Source organism: Panthera leo, chromosome C2 (genome assembly GCF_018350215.1).
Source record: "Panthera leo isolate Ple1 chromosome C2, P.leo_Ple1_pat1.1, whole genome shotgun sequence".
Classification (NCBI taxonomy): Eukaryota; Metazoa; Chordata; class Mammalia; order Carnivora; family Felidae; genus Panthera; species Panthera leo.
Genome location: NC_056687.1, coordinates 128,141,654 through 128,158,974, shown reverse-complemented (window position 1 = coordinate 128,158,974; position 17,321 = coordinate 128,141,654).

The following is a 17,321-nucleotide window of genomic DNA, read 5'->3' as shown; positions in this document are numbered from 1 at the left end:
GAGTGAATGAATGAAGAAACGAGTGAGGCAAGAGCAACACATGTCCTTGTAGATGATGTACAGCTTCTGAGATATTTATAAATCATTCTTATCCACTCTTACAAAACCCTTATCGCCCATACACCACATTTCACAGATGAGGAAAGAGGCTCAAAGCCACTCGGTAAATAAAAGCAGCCAGGATTCCACCTCCATATGGCATATGATATGTGTGCCCCTGGAGGCTTTCTTCCCCCATAAATGTGGGCAGCTAGTCCTCTCCTGGGCAGTCTCTGGAGAAAAGGGCAAGTGTTTTCCTGTGAGGGAGGGAAGAGACGACTCTGCCAAGGCTTGATTCCAGGCCCATTTCTGCACCACCTCTCTTGCTGGACACTCTTCTCTGGCCTCTTGTCAGCATCGCACATAAGGACATATAGCTGCTGCTTTGGGGATCTGAGGTCATACCTTGAGGTAGGGTTAGACTATGATTCCCAGGACTGATCATCTGAGGTTGTGATAAGCCATAGGACCCAGGGCATGGGGGTCACTGTTCAGAAGCAGGAGAAGGTGAGAGGCCCTTGGCCTGGGATTTGGAGGGCAAGGGGGCTGCTCGGTTGTCACCTCCTACTCCCTCCCTGCACATGCATCAGGGGATGCTCTGCCTTTGTTCTAACACAGGGACTTTTTCCAGTGCATTCTCATCAGGGTTACACTTGTTTCTTAAGGGCAAGGTCTGAATCTGTTCACCTTTTCTTCCCAGAACCTGGCACCTGTGGTAGGCTTTTTGAAAAATGGGTTCAGTAGCTCCTCCTGTCTCTCTATGCATGCCCCTTTGCAGTGCGACTCTGCTGCTTCTTCCACAAAGAGGTGAAGTTTATTTCCCCACCCCTGAACCTGGGCTTGCCTATGATGTGCTTTGACCACTAGGATGCAGCAGCCTAGACCTCAAGAGGTCCTCCAGCTTTTCATCTTGTCCTCTTAGAATCTGCCAAGCTGCATGTGAACATACTCAGTCTAGCCTGCCAGAGCACGAGAGACCACGTGAATAGATAAGTGCCATCCCCCTTGGGGTTCATTAGACTACTGCCAGCACCAAAAGCCAGCCATGAATAAGGTCATCTTGGACCTTCCAGCCCCATTAGAGCCACTAGAAGACTGTAGTCACACCAATGACTCAGGAGCAACTAGCGGAAGAATCTCCCCACTGAGCCTCGCCTAAATTGGTGACCCTCAGAACTGTGACCTGATGAAATTGTTGCTGTTTTAAGTGGCTGAGTTTTGAGGTAGTGTGTTGCACACTAATAGATAATGGGCACAGGGAAGTTCCTAGTTGAATTATGTGTCACAAAAAGGTATGTTCAAGTCTTAATTCCCCCGTCCTGTGAATGTGACCTTATTTGGAAATAGGGTCTTTGCTGGTACAATCAAGTTAAGGTGAGGTCATACTGGGTTAGAGTGGGCCCTAAATCCAGTGGCTGATGTCTTAATAAGAGAAAGAAGAGGGACATCTGGATATAGAGACACAGGGAAGAAGGCCATGTGATGACAGGGGTAGAGATTGGGGGTGGGGAGTGATACAGCTATAAACCAAGGAATGGCAAGGATTGCCAGGAGCCACCAGATGCTAAGAAGAAGCAAAAGAAGGATTTTCCCCTTCTGCCTTTGGAGGGAGCAGGGTGTGTCGACACCTTGATTTCACATTTCCAGCCTCCAGAACGAGAGAGTAAATGTCCGTGGTTGTAAGCCACCCGGTTTGTGGCAACTTATTACAGCAGCCCTAGGAAATTAATACACCAGGTCAGAAGTTTTGCTCAGAGAGGGTGGGCTGGAGGGATGGAGACACTGAGAAGCAGAGGGGAGTTAGCCCACCTTCTTGCACATCCTCGGCACTGCCTGCCCCATCCCGTGCTCAGATTTGTGCATCTTCTGCCCAGATCTTGAGGTCTGGCTCCAGGGCTGCCAGGCATGACGCTCAGGGCTTTCTTTGAAATGCAGATGTGGTTGTTATGTATGTGCACACACACATTTTTTTTTTCTGCACATGAAAGTAGTTTGTGAACCTTTAAATATACTTAGAAAATATAACTAAGTGAAAAGAAGAAAAGAAACATCACCCATAACTTTATCTTCTGGATACAACTATAGTCAACATTGGTTTGTAACTCACTAGCCTCTTCATGTATATGAATGTTGACATAACTATATGTACTGTTTTGTGCCCTGTGTTTTCCACTCAGGAATTATACATTGGACTTTTCTATGTCAATAGCTACGGGTCTCTTTACTCAGTACGTGTTTACTGAATACTCATTGTGTGCCAGACATTTTACGGAGCCCCGGATGCAGTGATGAAAAGATAGTGCAGTCACACTCCCTGTCCCTGTGAAGTTTATAGCCTAGCAAGGGACACAGGCATCAAGCAAATAATTGCACAAGCACTTTTTTGATTTTCTATTTTGCAACCATCTTAGACTTACTGAGGAGTTGCAAAAATGACACAGAGTTCTCATATACCCTTCACCCAGCTCCCCCAGACATTAACATCTCCCACAACTGTATTACCATCCTAAAAATCAAGAAATTAACATTGGTGCAATACTACTCAGGACGGACTTCCTTTTCCACTTGTATACATATTTTTTTCTGTTCCAAGATATAATCTAGTGTCTCATATTACATGTAGTTGTCATGTTTCCCTAGTCTCCTCCAATCTGTGACAGTTTATCAGTCTTTCATGACCTTGAGAGTTTTTTTTTTATTTAAGTTTATTTATTTGTTTATTTTGAGAGAGAGAGAGAGCATGTACCAGTGCATGTGCAAGGGGAGCAAGGGGGAGGGGCAGAGAGAGAGGGAGAGAGAGAATCCCAAGCAGGCTTCCTGCTATCAGTGCAGAGCCTGACAGGGGGCTTGATCTCACAAACCACGAGATCATGACCTGAGCTGAAATCAAGTTGGACACTTAACTGACTAAGCCTCCCAGGTGCCCCAGACCTTGAGATTTTTTTAAGACTCCTGGTCAGTTACCTTACAGAAGATCCCCTAATTTGGGCTTGTCTGATGTTTTCTCATGATTAGTTTGAGGTTATGCATTATCAGAAAGGATGCCACAGAGATGGCATGCCCTTCTCAGTGCATGATATCAGGAGACACGTGATGCCAATATGTTCTGTTACTGCAGGTGTTAATCTTCGTCACATAGCCTAAGATGAAATCTGCCAGATTTTGCTATTCTAAAGTTACTATTTTCCCTTTTGTCATTAATAAAAATTTGTTTTGGGGAGAATACTTTGAGACTGTGCAAATCTCATGTTTCCTTTTAAACTTTTGCTCACTAAGTTTAATATCTATGGGTGGATCTTGTCTGCAGAGATCTGGTGTTCTAATGGTCATTTTGTATTTCCTCATTACGTCTAAATTTATTAAGTGGAATTCTTCTGTAGGGGAGAGTAGGCGCAACTACTTCTGTGACATCAGTGAAGAGTTTTACAAGGATGAACTGACAACATAAAACAGAGTCCCCTAACCCAGTCTGGGGTAGTCCGGGAAGTCTTCCCTGAAGAAGTGGCATTTAACATAATTCCTGCAGGATTAAAACCAATTAGCCTGGCAAAGGGTTAGGGTTATGGGGAGAATGTTTCAGGTATAGAGAATAGCATGAACAAGTGATCTACACCCAAATCCTAGAGAGACTGTATGAAACTGCACAGTTGGCTTTCCCCAGGTAGAAACTTAACCATATGCAGGGCTTCCTCATTTAAAGGGAGTGAGCAGCTGCTTCTTACTCTGGCCAGAGTTTTACCGAGTGGACATGAGGGCCTAGAATTGCCAGGGTTTCTGGTGCTCAAGAGAAGCTGAACATCTGGGTTTGTTTTTTTTCCCATAAAATCTCTCCATCATTTACAAAAATTTTTTTTAATGTTTATTTAGTTTTGAGTGACAGAGAGAGAGACAGAGCACTAGCAAAGGAAGGGCAGAGAGAGAGAGAGGGAGATACAGAATCTGAAGCAGGCTCCAGGCTCTGAGCTGTCAGCACAGAGCCCGACACGGGGCTCAAACACACAAACTGTGAGATTGTGACCCAAGCTGAAGTTGGACACCCAACCGACTGAGCCACCCAGGCACCCCAAAATCTCTCCATCTTTTTAACGTTGGCAAATAATCCCATTCTCCTTTAAAGCCAAACAAAACCTGTGAGCTGTCAGGGATTTTTTTTTAAGACTTTATTATTTTAGAGATGCCTTGGGTTCATAGCAAAATTGAGAAGAAAGTGTAGAGGTTGCCCGTAAACCTCCTGGCCCCACCCCCTGCATAATCCCCCTCTGCAGGGGTACATAGGTTATAATTGGCGAACATATATTAACACATCACAAACACCCTAAGTTTACATTAGTGTTCAGTCTTGGTGATGTATATTCTGTGGGTTTTGATAAATGCATAATGACACATATCTACCATTACAGTATCATACAGAGTAGTTTCACTGCCCTGAACATCTTATGTATTCTGCCAATGGATCCCTCCCTTACTCCCTTGCCTCTAACCCCCAGCTGTCAGTTTTTCACCTGTGCATGGCTGAATCATATTTATTTATCTATCTCCTGTGGCTGAACCTTGAACTTATTTTCAAGTATTCAGTGTTCTAAACAATGCTGTAAAGAACATTCTTGTACACACAACCTTGACACCTTCTCTAGCCACGAAAGTTTGCTCCAAATAGTCACTAGTGTCCTCCTCATCGCCAGGCCCCTCTCTCCATCACCCTCCATGCCTCATGTCCCCTGATGCCTCAGTTCTCCCTCTATTTTTCCTACTGTTCATTTTTCATTTCCTTCAAAGTCTCAGTGAACTCTGGCCAAAACCACACTGCAACCCACACCATTAGTAGAGTTTGTGAGGTGGGCTGGAATGCAGTGCCACAGAAGGTATTCAGCTGCTCTCACCTAGGTTGAGGGGACACAGGTGGTCCTTCTTGGGGGCATTTCAGCCAGATCCCTAGCCCAGCTTACTCGGCTGATCTGCTTCCTGGAAAAGAAGGGCCCGAGGCGGGCTCTGCAAGCACTCTGCTTGCCAAAAGGGCAGCAAATACATTCTTGGTAGATTCACTGAATTGCTCTGATAAGGCCAGTATGGAGCAGATAAGCAGCTCAGGCCTGATGCCAGAATCCAGAGAAGAATTCCCACCACATGGAGAAGGAAGAATCTGGAATCCACTCTTAGAGCGGGCAGGCAGGGGCTATGCCCCAGCTCTCTGGTCATGCCCAGCTTTCTTCCAATGGTGCCCTCTTGTGCCACTGCTTTTGTGTTGTGACTGGACTGTTCTTATGGTGGGAGTCAAAAGCCAGCATGACATATGGTGGTGGGGGGTAAAGGGGGCAAAAGGAAGGGCAGCTTTCCTTACTCCTGAAGCTCCTACCCGGGGAGACAAGGGGAAATGTTTCTGTTTCCCCCGAAGAAGCCCTCACCTGTGTCTAGGTGGGAGGTGAAGGTGGAGCCTTGATGGCTGCTCCTGGCGTGGGGGTGCTGGTTACCTCTTGCTCTCTGGGTCTTGGATTTGTTCAAGTGGCACCTATTGGGATTTTTAAAGTTATGAATAAAATGATGCTGTAAGAGAATCTGGCTGGCAGCGGACTTCCTACTAGAATAAGTTTAAATACTTTTTTTTTTTTTTTTTTGAGAGAGAGAGAGAGTACACAAGCAGGGTAGAGGGACAGAGTGAGAGACAGAATTTTAAGCAGGCTCCACACTCAATACGGAGCCCACCATGTGGCTTGATCCCACAACTCTGGGATCAGGACCTGAGCCAAAATGAAGAGTTGGACGCTCAACTGACTGAGCCACCCAGGCACCCCATATTGGGGCTCACAGGTTTTGTTTGGCTTTAAAGGAGAATGAGATTATTTGCCAACATTAAAAAGATGAAGAGATTTTATGGGGAAAAAAAATCCAAATGTCCAGCTTCTTTTGAGCACCAGAAACCCTGGCAATTCTAGGCCCTCACGTCCACTCGGTAAAACTCTGGCCAGAGTAAGAAGCAGCTGCTTGCTCCCTTTAAATGAGGAAGCCTGGGTGGCTCAGTCGGTTAAACGTCTGACTCTTGATTACTGCTCAGGTTGTGATCCCAGAGTCGGGCTTGACACTGAGCATGGAGCCTGCTTAAAATTCTCTCTCCCTCTGCCCCTCTCCCCTGCTTGCGGCTAGTGCTCTGTCTTGCTCTCAAAATAGAAACTAGCTATCTAAATAATCTCTACACCCAACGTGGATGAGGCTCTTCATACATTATCTCATTTAACCCTCATGCCAACTCCCATGGGTTCAGATTAATAGCCCTGGTTTCAGGATGAGCTTAAAAACCTACTCAGAAGATGTATGAATGGCAGGCCTATCAGTGGGGACAGGCTTGGCTGCCACAGTGTCCAGAAATCTGCCCCCACCCCCGGACCACAGGAGTCAAGACCTTGCTGTCTATGACACATGCACTTATCTGTCTCGTGTTTGCTCTCAGGATCCCTAGAGCACATGTCACCACCCTGAGACCTTGCAGTGTTTCCCAGCCTGGGGGGAACTGCATGTGGAAGGAAGACTCCAAGTCCCCATAAGCTTCTCCCTCTGGAATCTGGGCCCCAGGCAAGATACCCTGGACTGTGGACCAAGCTGCCCAATGTCCCCTCACCTGGGAAGGGCTTCATTCTAAGTTTGGATTTTTCATAATCTCCTCTGCCTCTGTGGTGTACAAGGATCAGCACACTGAGACATTTGTGATAATGTAATGGTCACTATTTGTAAATGTGAGCTCTTTGGAAGCTATTTAGAGCCTGCGTTTTATAGATTCGCTTTTCCATTCATTTGTTAGGGCTTACTGAGTACTCACTGCACCCGGTGCTTCCACAGGGACTAAGAATCATGCAGTGAGCAGGATAGACATGGCCCCAGCCTTCCTGGGCTCATATTCTTGTGGGAAAATCTTCAATGAAGTACTAGGAGAATGAATCCATATAAAAAAGATTTTTTTTTTAAATTTTTTTTTTCAACGTTTTTTATTTATTTTTGGGATAGAGAGAGACAGAGCATGAACGGGGGAGGGGCAGAGAGAGAGGGAGACACAGAATCAGAAACAGGCTCCAGGCTCCGAGCCATCAGCCCAGAGCCCGACGTGGGGCTCGAACTCACAGACCGCGAGATCGTGACCTGGCCGAAGTCAGACGCTCAACCGACTGCGCCACCCAGGCGCCCCTAAAAAAGATTTTATACCATTAGCAAGTGCGATTTATCCTAGGAATGCAAAAATAGTTCAGCACCTACAAATCAATGTAACTCTCCATTTTAATAAATTTAATGACAAAAACCACATGATCATTTTGATATTCGCAGAAAAAGCATTTGATAAAACCCAGGACTCTTTCATGATGTGAAAACAGCCAACAAACCAGGGGTAGAAGGGAACTTCCTCAACCTGATAAAGAGTACCTACAAAAACCCCACAGCCAACCTCATACTTAATGGTGAAAACCTGGATGCTTTCTCCCTAAGATCGGGACCAAGACAAGGATATCTGCTCTTACCACTTCCATTCAACATATGTACTTGAGTTGTAGCCAGAGCAATTAGGCAAGAAAATTAAATACAAGGCATCCAGATTGGAAAGGAAGAGTAAAACTATATTTGTAGATGGCAAAGTCTCGTATACAGAAAATCTTAAGGAACCCACTAAAAAAACTATTAGGACTAATGAACAAGTTCAGCAAGGTGGCAAGACACAAAATCAACATATAGCAATCAGTTTTATTTCTGTATGCTAACAATAAACAGCCCTAAAATAAAATCAAGAAAACAATTACATTTACAATAGTATCAAAAAGAATAAAATGTCTACAAATACATTTAACCATTAAAGTGCAAGATGTAGGGGCGCCTGGGTGGCTCGGTCGGTTAAGTGTCCGACTTCGGCTCAGGTCATGATCTCACTGCCCGTGAGTTCGAGCCCTGCGTCGGGCTCTGTGCTGACCGCTCAGAGCCTGGAGCCTGTTTCAGATTCTGTGTCTCCCTCTCTCTCTGCCCCTCCCCTGTTCATGCTCTGTCTCTCTCTGTCTCAAAAATAAATAAATGTTGAAAAAAAATTAAAAAAAAAAAAAGTGCAAGATGTATACCTCGAAAGCTATATGCCAATGGAACGGTTGAGAAAATGAGGATATGGGCTTGGCCAGGCCACACTGCAAGGGGGGAGCAGGCAGACTCAGCAAGACCTCCCTGCATCAACCTCAGTGATTCCTGCCAGTTTGCAGAGCCCCAGAGTTCTGTGCCCTTCTGCCTAGCTCTGCCTGCCTGGAATGCCCTATTGTCCCATTTAGGAAGGGGATCCAGGTGGCTTGGCCATAACAGCCCTGCAATTAATGTCTGTTTTTCAGGTGGTGCAGGTGATGGGAACTCAGTGTTACAAAGTCCAACATGGCCTTTTACTGGAAAGAGAGACAAGGGGGTCAAAACACTTTCCAGAGGCCCTGCTTCTTTTAGGCCTTGGGTACAGGCTGCACCTTGGAAGGTAAGTTATCTGTGGCCTCCTCCTTCTGGCAAGTAAAAAAAAATGTTTTTCTTTTGTAATCAACTTTTTATTTTAGGGCAGTTTTAAATTTACAGAATTATTATGAAGAAAATACAAAGAATTCCTGTGTACTTGCACCCAGTTTTCTCTGTTTTTAACATCCCAGTTAGCAGGGTATGTTTGTTACAATTGATGAACCAATATTGTTACATTATCATGAACTAAAGTCATCAGTTTTTCCCTGGAGTTATTTTTCTGTTCCAGGCTCCCATATAAGATACCATAATACATTTAGTTATGTCTCCTGAGGCTCCTCTTGCTTGTGACCATTTAAAGTGCAAATCTTGACTTCACCATGGAGATGTAGAAAGAATCTGAGCTTTGGAGTCAGACCTTGACTCAAATCCTAGTTCTTCCCTTTTTGGCTGGGGATCTGGAGTCATTTATTTAAGCTCTCTGAACCTTAGTGTCCTCATCTGTGAAATGGAGGCAATAATATCTAATGTACAGGTCTGTATCTTGCAAAATAATCCATGAGAACACCCACACAGTGCCTCGCACACAGTAGCAGTCAATGTAACAACATTAGGGATATGTCCACCTGCCTCCCCCTTCTGTCCCATATTGCAGCCCCTCTGAAACCGTTGTCCACTTTCCCTCCATATACGTTGCACCCAGCAAGAGCGCTTGCCCTGGACACCTGTTCCCCATTGCTGCATAGACCTAACTGAAGACCTGCAATGAAAGGCAGCACCTATTTAACACCTGCTGCCTCGCAAGTACTGGGTTTTCACCAAGCCTTTTCCAATTGACCTTAGGTCTGACACGTAGGCCAGCACTTCTCGTCATGGTGACCTACTTGTCGGGAATGCACAAGGCTGTCTGCTCCCCGCCTTGAGTCAGCAGCCAGGAGCTCTGCCCGTCTCCTGCCCAAATCTGACCCCACCCCAGCCTTGCCCTCCCAAAGGCCTAGCGGTGAGGGGCCAAGCCTGCTGCTTGCTCCTTCATGGCTGTGTTGGCGGGGCCACCTGGATGCATAAGTGAACTTTGTCCCATCCATCTGTCACTCACTGTGGATGCTGTGTGTTTGTTCTAAGTAGAAACTCACTTGAAGGGGGTGTCTTAATGTGTGGGGAGCATGTGCACATTTCTGGGGTTTTGTGTTTGGTGGGTGTGGGTGTGGGCCCACAGGAGTGTGTGTGTGTCTGTGTGTGTGTAAGTGTGCATGGCCACTTTAGTGTACCTGAAGGTTTATGATGGATGTTTGTGGGAAGGTGTCATATGGCCAAGCCCGTGAGTATATTTTGAATCTGGGTGTGTGTTTGGTATGGAAATGTGTATATATGACTAGGTATATATTTACGGGTATGAAAGTGTGTTCAACAAGAGAAAGGAATCTCTACATGTTGCACATGCCCTGGGATGAGATACAGAAACAAATCAGATGGATGGAACTTTCCCTACAGTCTTGATCCTGTTCCTACTATGAGGACACAGGAACAGGGCTCAAACCCCTCCTGGGCTAGACGCGCCTCTTCTGTTCAAAGCTGGAGGTAGATGCATTGAGATTGGCAAAAAATGTCTTTTTTAAATGGCCTGTGTCTGGTATTCTGGGTGACCCTTGTATTAGGCATTGAGAGCTGGGTCATGAAAGAAGAAGGTTCTGAAAGGAGGGAAGAAACCAGGTTCAGGGAAACTGTGTGCCCATTCAGGGTCACAGTGGCTCCACAGAGGCCCTCCTTGGGCCTGAGAGGCCTTGTGGATCTCTGTGGGTTTGTGGGTCACTCGAGGCCCACCCTGGGCACGGAAGCCACCTCAGGGAGCTTCAGCTTCTGCAGAATTCAGGGAGGTTGTCCTTGGGGACACCCCTGCCGATGGATCCCCATTTCAGCCCTCCCCTTACAATGCTCCTTCACTTCCTGTCCCTTGCCTATCAGTAAGGCTTCAACTAGTCAAAATCCACACTCATAAAGCTCTACTTTTTATTAACCCTTGGAATGTGCCTTCTTCGGACTCACATGTAGCATTCTCCCTTATCTTCAGATCTTTTGCTCAAACGTCACCTTCTCAATAACCACCCCTTAAAATTGCAACTCTCCTCCTAGCTCTGCCACCTTGCTTTAAACTCCTCATTTCTCCTGCCCTCCACTGCTATCCCCCAAAGCTCTTGTCACCTTCTCACACAGTGGTCACCAACATGGTAGGAGGATGTGAACGCAGACATTAGGAGCAAGCATTCAGGAACTTCTGTACTGAGGTATCTACAAATACTATAGAACCTATAGCAATTTGCATTGCCCGGAAATCCAAATGTAGATTAGAAAAAAATAAACTGTTTTTGTGCCACAATGGGTTTAAGAACCACTGTTCTAACACAGTCTGTAAAATGTATTCTGTTTCCCGGTTGTCTTCCCCCCGCCCCTCCCCCTGCCGCACCCCCCCCCCCCGCACCCCCACCAACTACTGTTTGAATGCAGGTTCCAAAGGACAGAGATTCTGTCTGCTTTATGATCTCCTCAGCACCTTGAACAGTGTCTGGCACACAGTGGGTGCTTACTGGACATTTGTTGAATTAGCAAATGAAGAAGAGGTGGTCCATCAGCTGGACATGGTGTAGGAAGGTAGTGAATGTTCCCTGTCCCCATCCTAACCGGGCTGTGAGCACAGTGCTCTTGCTCTGAACCCTGGGACTCAAGTGCTATAAGGCATGCCTGGGAATAGTGTCCTGATAAAAAGTGTTCCACTCTGCCTCTACTTCTGCCCCTGGCCTGTTCCAGAGGGAGCCCAGAGCTGGCAGAGCTGGGCAGGAGCAGATCTCTTGGAGGTGGAGGGAGTTTGGTTCCACCAGCGGTTCCCACGGCTGGGGCTGCCTGGGGCCCACGTGGTTGGCAGCGCTGGGACCTGCCTCATGGGCCAGCCATCCTGCAGGGCCGGTTTTGGGCTCACACACCTACAGCTGCCTGCTCAGCCCCTCCTTTCCACCTTGGCCCAAGCCCTCGGGCTCAGCTTCTCCTTCTCTGACCCCAATACTCCACCCACAGAGGCCCTTTCATCCTCCCCTACCTCCAATGAATGGTGTGGGTTTGGCCGAGAAGGAGGGGAGTGGGCCCTCCAGCCAAAACATACTAAGGGGCTGCTGTCCAGACAGTGTTCGGGGCCACTTGTGACCCTGGCACAGAGACAAGGGGTAACATCTGTATAATCAAAAAGGTCAGTTACGTCTTCTCATCTGCTCCCTGACAAGCAAGCAGAGCCACAGACTAACGTCTGCTCAGTCAGCAATTCTCCCCTCTCCTCCCCCTCATGGGCCTGGGGAACATAAAGGAATTTGGGAGGGGTGGCTGCCAGGAGGAAGTGATGCTCAAGCTGGATTTTGATGGATGAGTTTTAAGTTAAACAGACCAAGAGAGGAGATGAGAGATGAGAAAGCCTTTCCAGAGAAAAGGGGTGTCATGGGCAAAGGCCTGGAGGTAAGGCAGACAACAGTGCACGCAGAGCCATTTTTCCACCATTTGCATGGCTGGGTGCACACAAGATGGTGATGGAATCAGTGCCAGAAAAGTAGACAGGAGCCGGTTCTTGTCCAGAATATTCTTCTAGCCAACACTTATGAGCACCCCTGTGCTTGGTTCACATGGGGTATAAAGATAAAACAGATGGTAGGAACATAAAGTTGTTTGGACACACAATTTGCTTTAACCACCAGCATACTGCCGTGTCTGCTGCAGTGCTGGGAACATGGTGGGCACTCAATAAACATCTGTGACAGCAAAGAATGGATGAATGAGTGAATGAATGAATGAAGCCATGGCACCTACTTACAGAGAAAGAGGATGGAGTAAAGAAGAGTCAGTCTTGGAGCGGCTGGGTGGCTCAGTCAGTTAAGTGTCTGACTTCGGGTCAGGTCACGATCTTGCTGTTTGTGAGTTCAAGCCCAGTGTCGGGCTCTGTGCTGACAGCCCAGAGCCTGGAGCCTGCTTCCGATTCTGTGTCTCCTTCTTCTCTCTGCCCCTCCCCCACTCACACTCTGTCTCACTCTCTCTCAAAAAATAAATAAACATTAAAAAAACTAAAAAAAAAAAAAAAAAAAGGAGGAGTCAGTCTTGCTGAGGCAGAGAACCCAAACCTTAGAGACAAGACTCTGGGAAGGAGGGCTGTTTTTCCTTCATGTTCAATGAAATAAACTTGCTGTAGTTTTCAGGGCAAACCTCAGCTGTGGCTTGTGCAGTTAGTCATTCTCTGGTTGAGATTTTGGCATTTTTGCCACTGACGCAACATGCTGAGATGATTTCCACAGCACATTTTGTTGAGCAAGTAAGGGCTGCAGAGGAGAGACTGGGCAGGGCCTCCTGGAGCTAGAGAAGAAGCCAAATTAATGCAAGAAGAGGCAAACCTGTGTAGGGTGGTGTCCACGTAGTTGCCCAACCACCTGGAATGTGGCCCCAGGTAGGAACCTTTGGATTTGCAAGAGGCATTTATCTGAGGACAGTTTGTGACATTTGGCAGGTCAGCATCGAAAGCTGGCAGGCCCTCAGAATAGGGAATGTGTAGAAAATGTCAGGGCCACCATTGAGTGGCATGGCTCCCCAGGCACCCAGAGAGCTGACTGACAGGTGTCTCCACCCTGCCAAACTCTGGCTAGGGGCTGGAGATGGTGTGACAGGTGAGAGCAGGGTACAGACGTGGGCCAGCCACAGCTCTGGCCCTTGGCAAGATGATTAGCCCTATTATCCAGCCTCTGTGGTGATACCTCCCTGCTGGACTCAAGGCCACCTTGTGTGGGCACTGCTGCCCCTGGGAACAGGGTTAGGTTAAGGTGGGTGCCTAGAAGCACCACTCCATCTGTCCTAGGTGGGGAAAAACTGCAGCTTCATTGATCTCTGGCCCCGAGCCTCATCAGTGAGAGACAAGGTTGAGTCGGTCATGGGTGCCTTGCAGAGAATTTTTCCTTGGGGGAGACATAATACCCGTCCCTGGATGCAGATGTACTTGAAATCAATGGAGCTTAAGTCTTGAGATGCTTGCTTGAAAAAGCCCCTTCCACGACAGTGGACCTAGTTTTGCATTTGCCAGTTTGCATGCATTTTCTTAAAAAGGCTTCCCAAATCACATAAGGTTCAGGTCTCACAAAACTGAACCCATCCTTGCTAGTGCTCCTTGACTCTGGAAAATATTGAGTAGCCAGTGAGTGTCTGAGGGGTCAGGGCTCACAGGCTTCACAGGCCTCCTTCCCACGTTTCTGGCCAGGACCTTCAGCCTGGCAGCCGGGGGGTAAGATGGTGGAGGGCTCTAGCGCAGAGCAGACGGTGTCCTCTCTGTGGCCCAGAGGGCTGAGCTGGAGCTGCTGAGCTGGGCCAGGTGGAAGCAGATTGTCAGCTATAGAAAGGTCAAAGTGTCATCCTGAGAAATAGGAGACGACAAGTGTGAGTGGGCCAGATCAAATAGCACTTCTAATTCTGTCCATATGGCCCACTGGTGGGGCATTTGCTGACAATCCATGTTTGACTGCTGGCTTAAAATGAATGCTGTGATATAAAATACCACAGAATGGTACACTTTAAAAGGGTGGATTTTAGGGGCGCCTGGGTGGCTCAGTCGGTTGAACGTCTGACTCTTTAAAAAAATTTTTTTAATGTTTATTTATTTGGAGCGCCTGGGTGGCTCAGTCAGTTAAGTATCTGACTTCGGCTCAGGTCATGATCTTGGGGTTCATGCGTTCAGGCCCTGCATCAGGCAAGCTTGTTGAGCCCTGCTTCGGACTCCTTGTTTGGGATTCTCTCCCTCTCCCTCTCTATGTGCCTCATAGCGTTCTCTCTTTCTCTCCCTCTCTCTCTGCTCCTTGCTCACTTGCACCCTCTCTCTCTCTCAAAAAAAAGTTTATTTATTTTTGAGGGAGAGAGAAAGAGAGAGAGAGAGGAGAGAGAGAATCCCAAGCAGGCTCTATGCTGTCATCACAGAGCCTGACTTGGTGCTCAAACCCACAAACTGTGAGATCATGACCTGATTCAAAATCAAGATTCAGACACTTAACCTACTGAGCCACCCAAGTGCCCCCAGAGTCTGACTCTTGATTTCAACTTAGGTCATGATCTTAGGTTCTGTGCTGACAGCTTGGAGCCTGCTTAGGATTTTCTCTCTCCCTCTCTCTCAGCTCCTCCCCTGCTCGAGTGCATGTGCGCGCGCTCTCTCTCTCTCTCTCTCATAATAAATAAACTTAAAAAAATAATAAAAAAATAAAGAGGTGGATTTTATGACATGTGAATTGTATCAAGAAAGAAAGAAAGAAAGAAAGAAAGAAAGAAAGAAAGACAGACAAAGAAGGATCTGGAGAGCCTGGTGCCCCTCATTGCCATGGTGCTTTTCTTTGATGTTGGATCCAGGCGTGGTGGGTGTGTCAAGGCACTACTTGGTGCCAAGGTTTCTGGGCTGCCTCCCGAGGTGTCAGTCACACACAGCAAGGGCTGTTCAGGGACTTCGGCTGTGTCCTGGCTGCATCCTTGCTGAATACAAAACAAAATGGTGGCACTGCAAACAAGTTTCCTGACCAGCTGGGGTCCCTGGGGGCTGTGGACTGGCTTCCTCCATTTCTGGGTGACTGGGCCCCAATTTACTGCCCCTATCTTGGCACATTTTGCCAAGCCCTCTGAGCCTGACACATGCCTGGGGCCAGGGGAAGAGTTAACGATTAACCAGGAGCTAAGAGATGGCTGAGACAGGTGGCCTTCCAGCCCTCAAGGGCAGGCAGAATGGGGCCCCTCTGAGCCACACCCTCAGCCCTGTTAGTGGAGGCACTGAGTAGGGGCAGGGCAGGCAGAGCAGAGGAACTTTCTCTGTCCTTCGAAGAGGAACCTGGCTTCCCAAAGTCCCAGCAAAGCCCCCTGTGGGACCCAGGCCCCCTCAGTGCAGGTGTCTGGGCACATGGGCAAACACTCCTGTCCCCAAGGGTCTGCCCAACCCCAGCACAGCCTGCAGCTCCACCAGTTCCAGAACTTTGTTAGGCTGAATTTCAAAGTGCACTGAGAAGCTTACTCAACCCTTTTCCTGAGAGGCAATGGCTCCCTAGACCCACTGGTGAGCCTTTGGCTAGAGGACCCCATTGCCCTGCAAGGGCACAAGCCAGAATATATTGGTGCCCTTCACATCTTTTTCTGTAACACATACTCAGGCACACATGTGCACAGACACATACACAAATACACATGCATGCACATATGCTGGGCATAAGGGATGGTTTCTTCATCCCCCCTGGTCTGTGTCAAGAAAATATTAAAATGACTCTTCCCAGACTAGCTCCCACAAAAGGCACAGGTGCTTTGAGAGTCCCTGGCCAAAGTTGCTGGGGATGGCATGGCACTCTTGTCAGGGGTTATTGACCTCAGGTCTGGGTGCCCTCGCAGAGCTATTTTGGGGCCAGGTGGAGGTAAACAGGAATTTTTTCATCAAGGGTATTCTTTGGAATGCCCTTACCAATGGCACCACCGTTTTGTTTGGACACCACATCTTAGCAAATGTAGCTGTGGGCTGATGCGGTTGAGGGAAGAATTGTGGGAATAGGAGCTCTGTGGCCTGCATCCTCGGAGAGGAACCTATCCACACGGCAAACCCTAAGCCGGGGCCTGGTAGGAGGAAGACAGGCATTGATGCTGCCCAGGTGGTGGGAGGCAGGCTGGAGAGCGCTGTGGTGGGTATGTGGCTACAGGGTGGGGACGGTTACATAGGCATTATGTTGGGTGGGGATCCTTCATGGAGCGCTCCCCTCTGCTGGGGCCCATCAAAGTTGGGGATGCAAAGTTGCTGGGAAAAGTCCTTGGATATTCCCAATCCTTCCACTTGTTTGGCTCCCTTTCTTGTAGGCAGGCAGGCTGACTCAGGAAGACATGTTCTCTAGGATACTACTGGGTTACTCAATATGGCTGCTGAGTCCCTACACCTGCCCTGAAAATACTTCACCCACAGCCATGGCGGCTAACTGTTCTCTTCAAGTGTCCACAACCCGTTTGGCTGCCTGCTGCTTCGTGGTCAGCCTGACTGCTCCTCACATCCTGATTGGGGACCTGTTATGCTGACTGGCCCATGGAGACAGGCACTTTGTTTCTGATATAACATCTGAGACTGAAGATGGTTTTCTATTTTATGGATTCAGTAATAAGCTTTCTTGGGCACAGGGAAAGGGTGGTGATACCACACTAAGGGAGGGAGGCAGGGCCCCAGAATGTGCCACACACACAAACACCCTCTGCTTGTGTCCAGGCAGAGGGCAAGCATGGCTCCTGGTCTCTTGGATGGTTCTGGGACTCCTTGTGCTGGGTGGAGCTGGCAGAAGGATTAAGCCACCTTTGGATACCCAATCCTACTGTGGAGTAACCACAGCATGTGGCTCAACAAAACTAGCTAGGACAAAGCTACCCATGGGGAGGCTGCCCATCTACCAGACCCTCCCAGCCTGAAGCATTCTCTGTTCAAGTGGAAAGGAAACCATGTCCTCATTCCAACTCTCTCCTTAAAGCAGCCTTACAAAATTCCCAGGACTTGTCATGGATCCTTGACGAGATACTAGGGATCATCCTAGCCTTGCAAAAAAGGATGGACCTGCCTTGTCCACTGGTATCCCAGTCTGAAAATGCAAACTACCCATCATTCCTTGTGTTCGAGAAACAGCAACAAGCCTGAGCTGCCATTTGTGGATATGGTCAAATATTTAAGAACCAAGACCCTCAGGAATATGGGGAGGGGGAGTAGAAGTGGGGGTTCTGTTCAGTGCCAAGAGTGCATGGGTGGCCCACCAAATCCTCAACCCTTTCCTTTC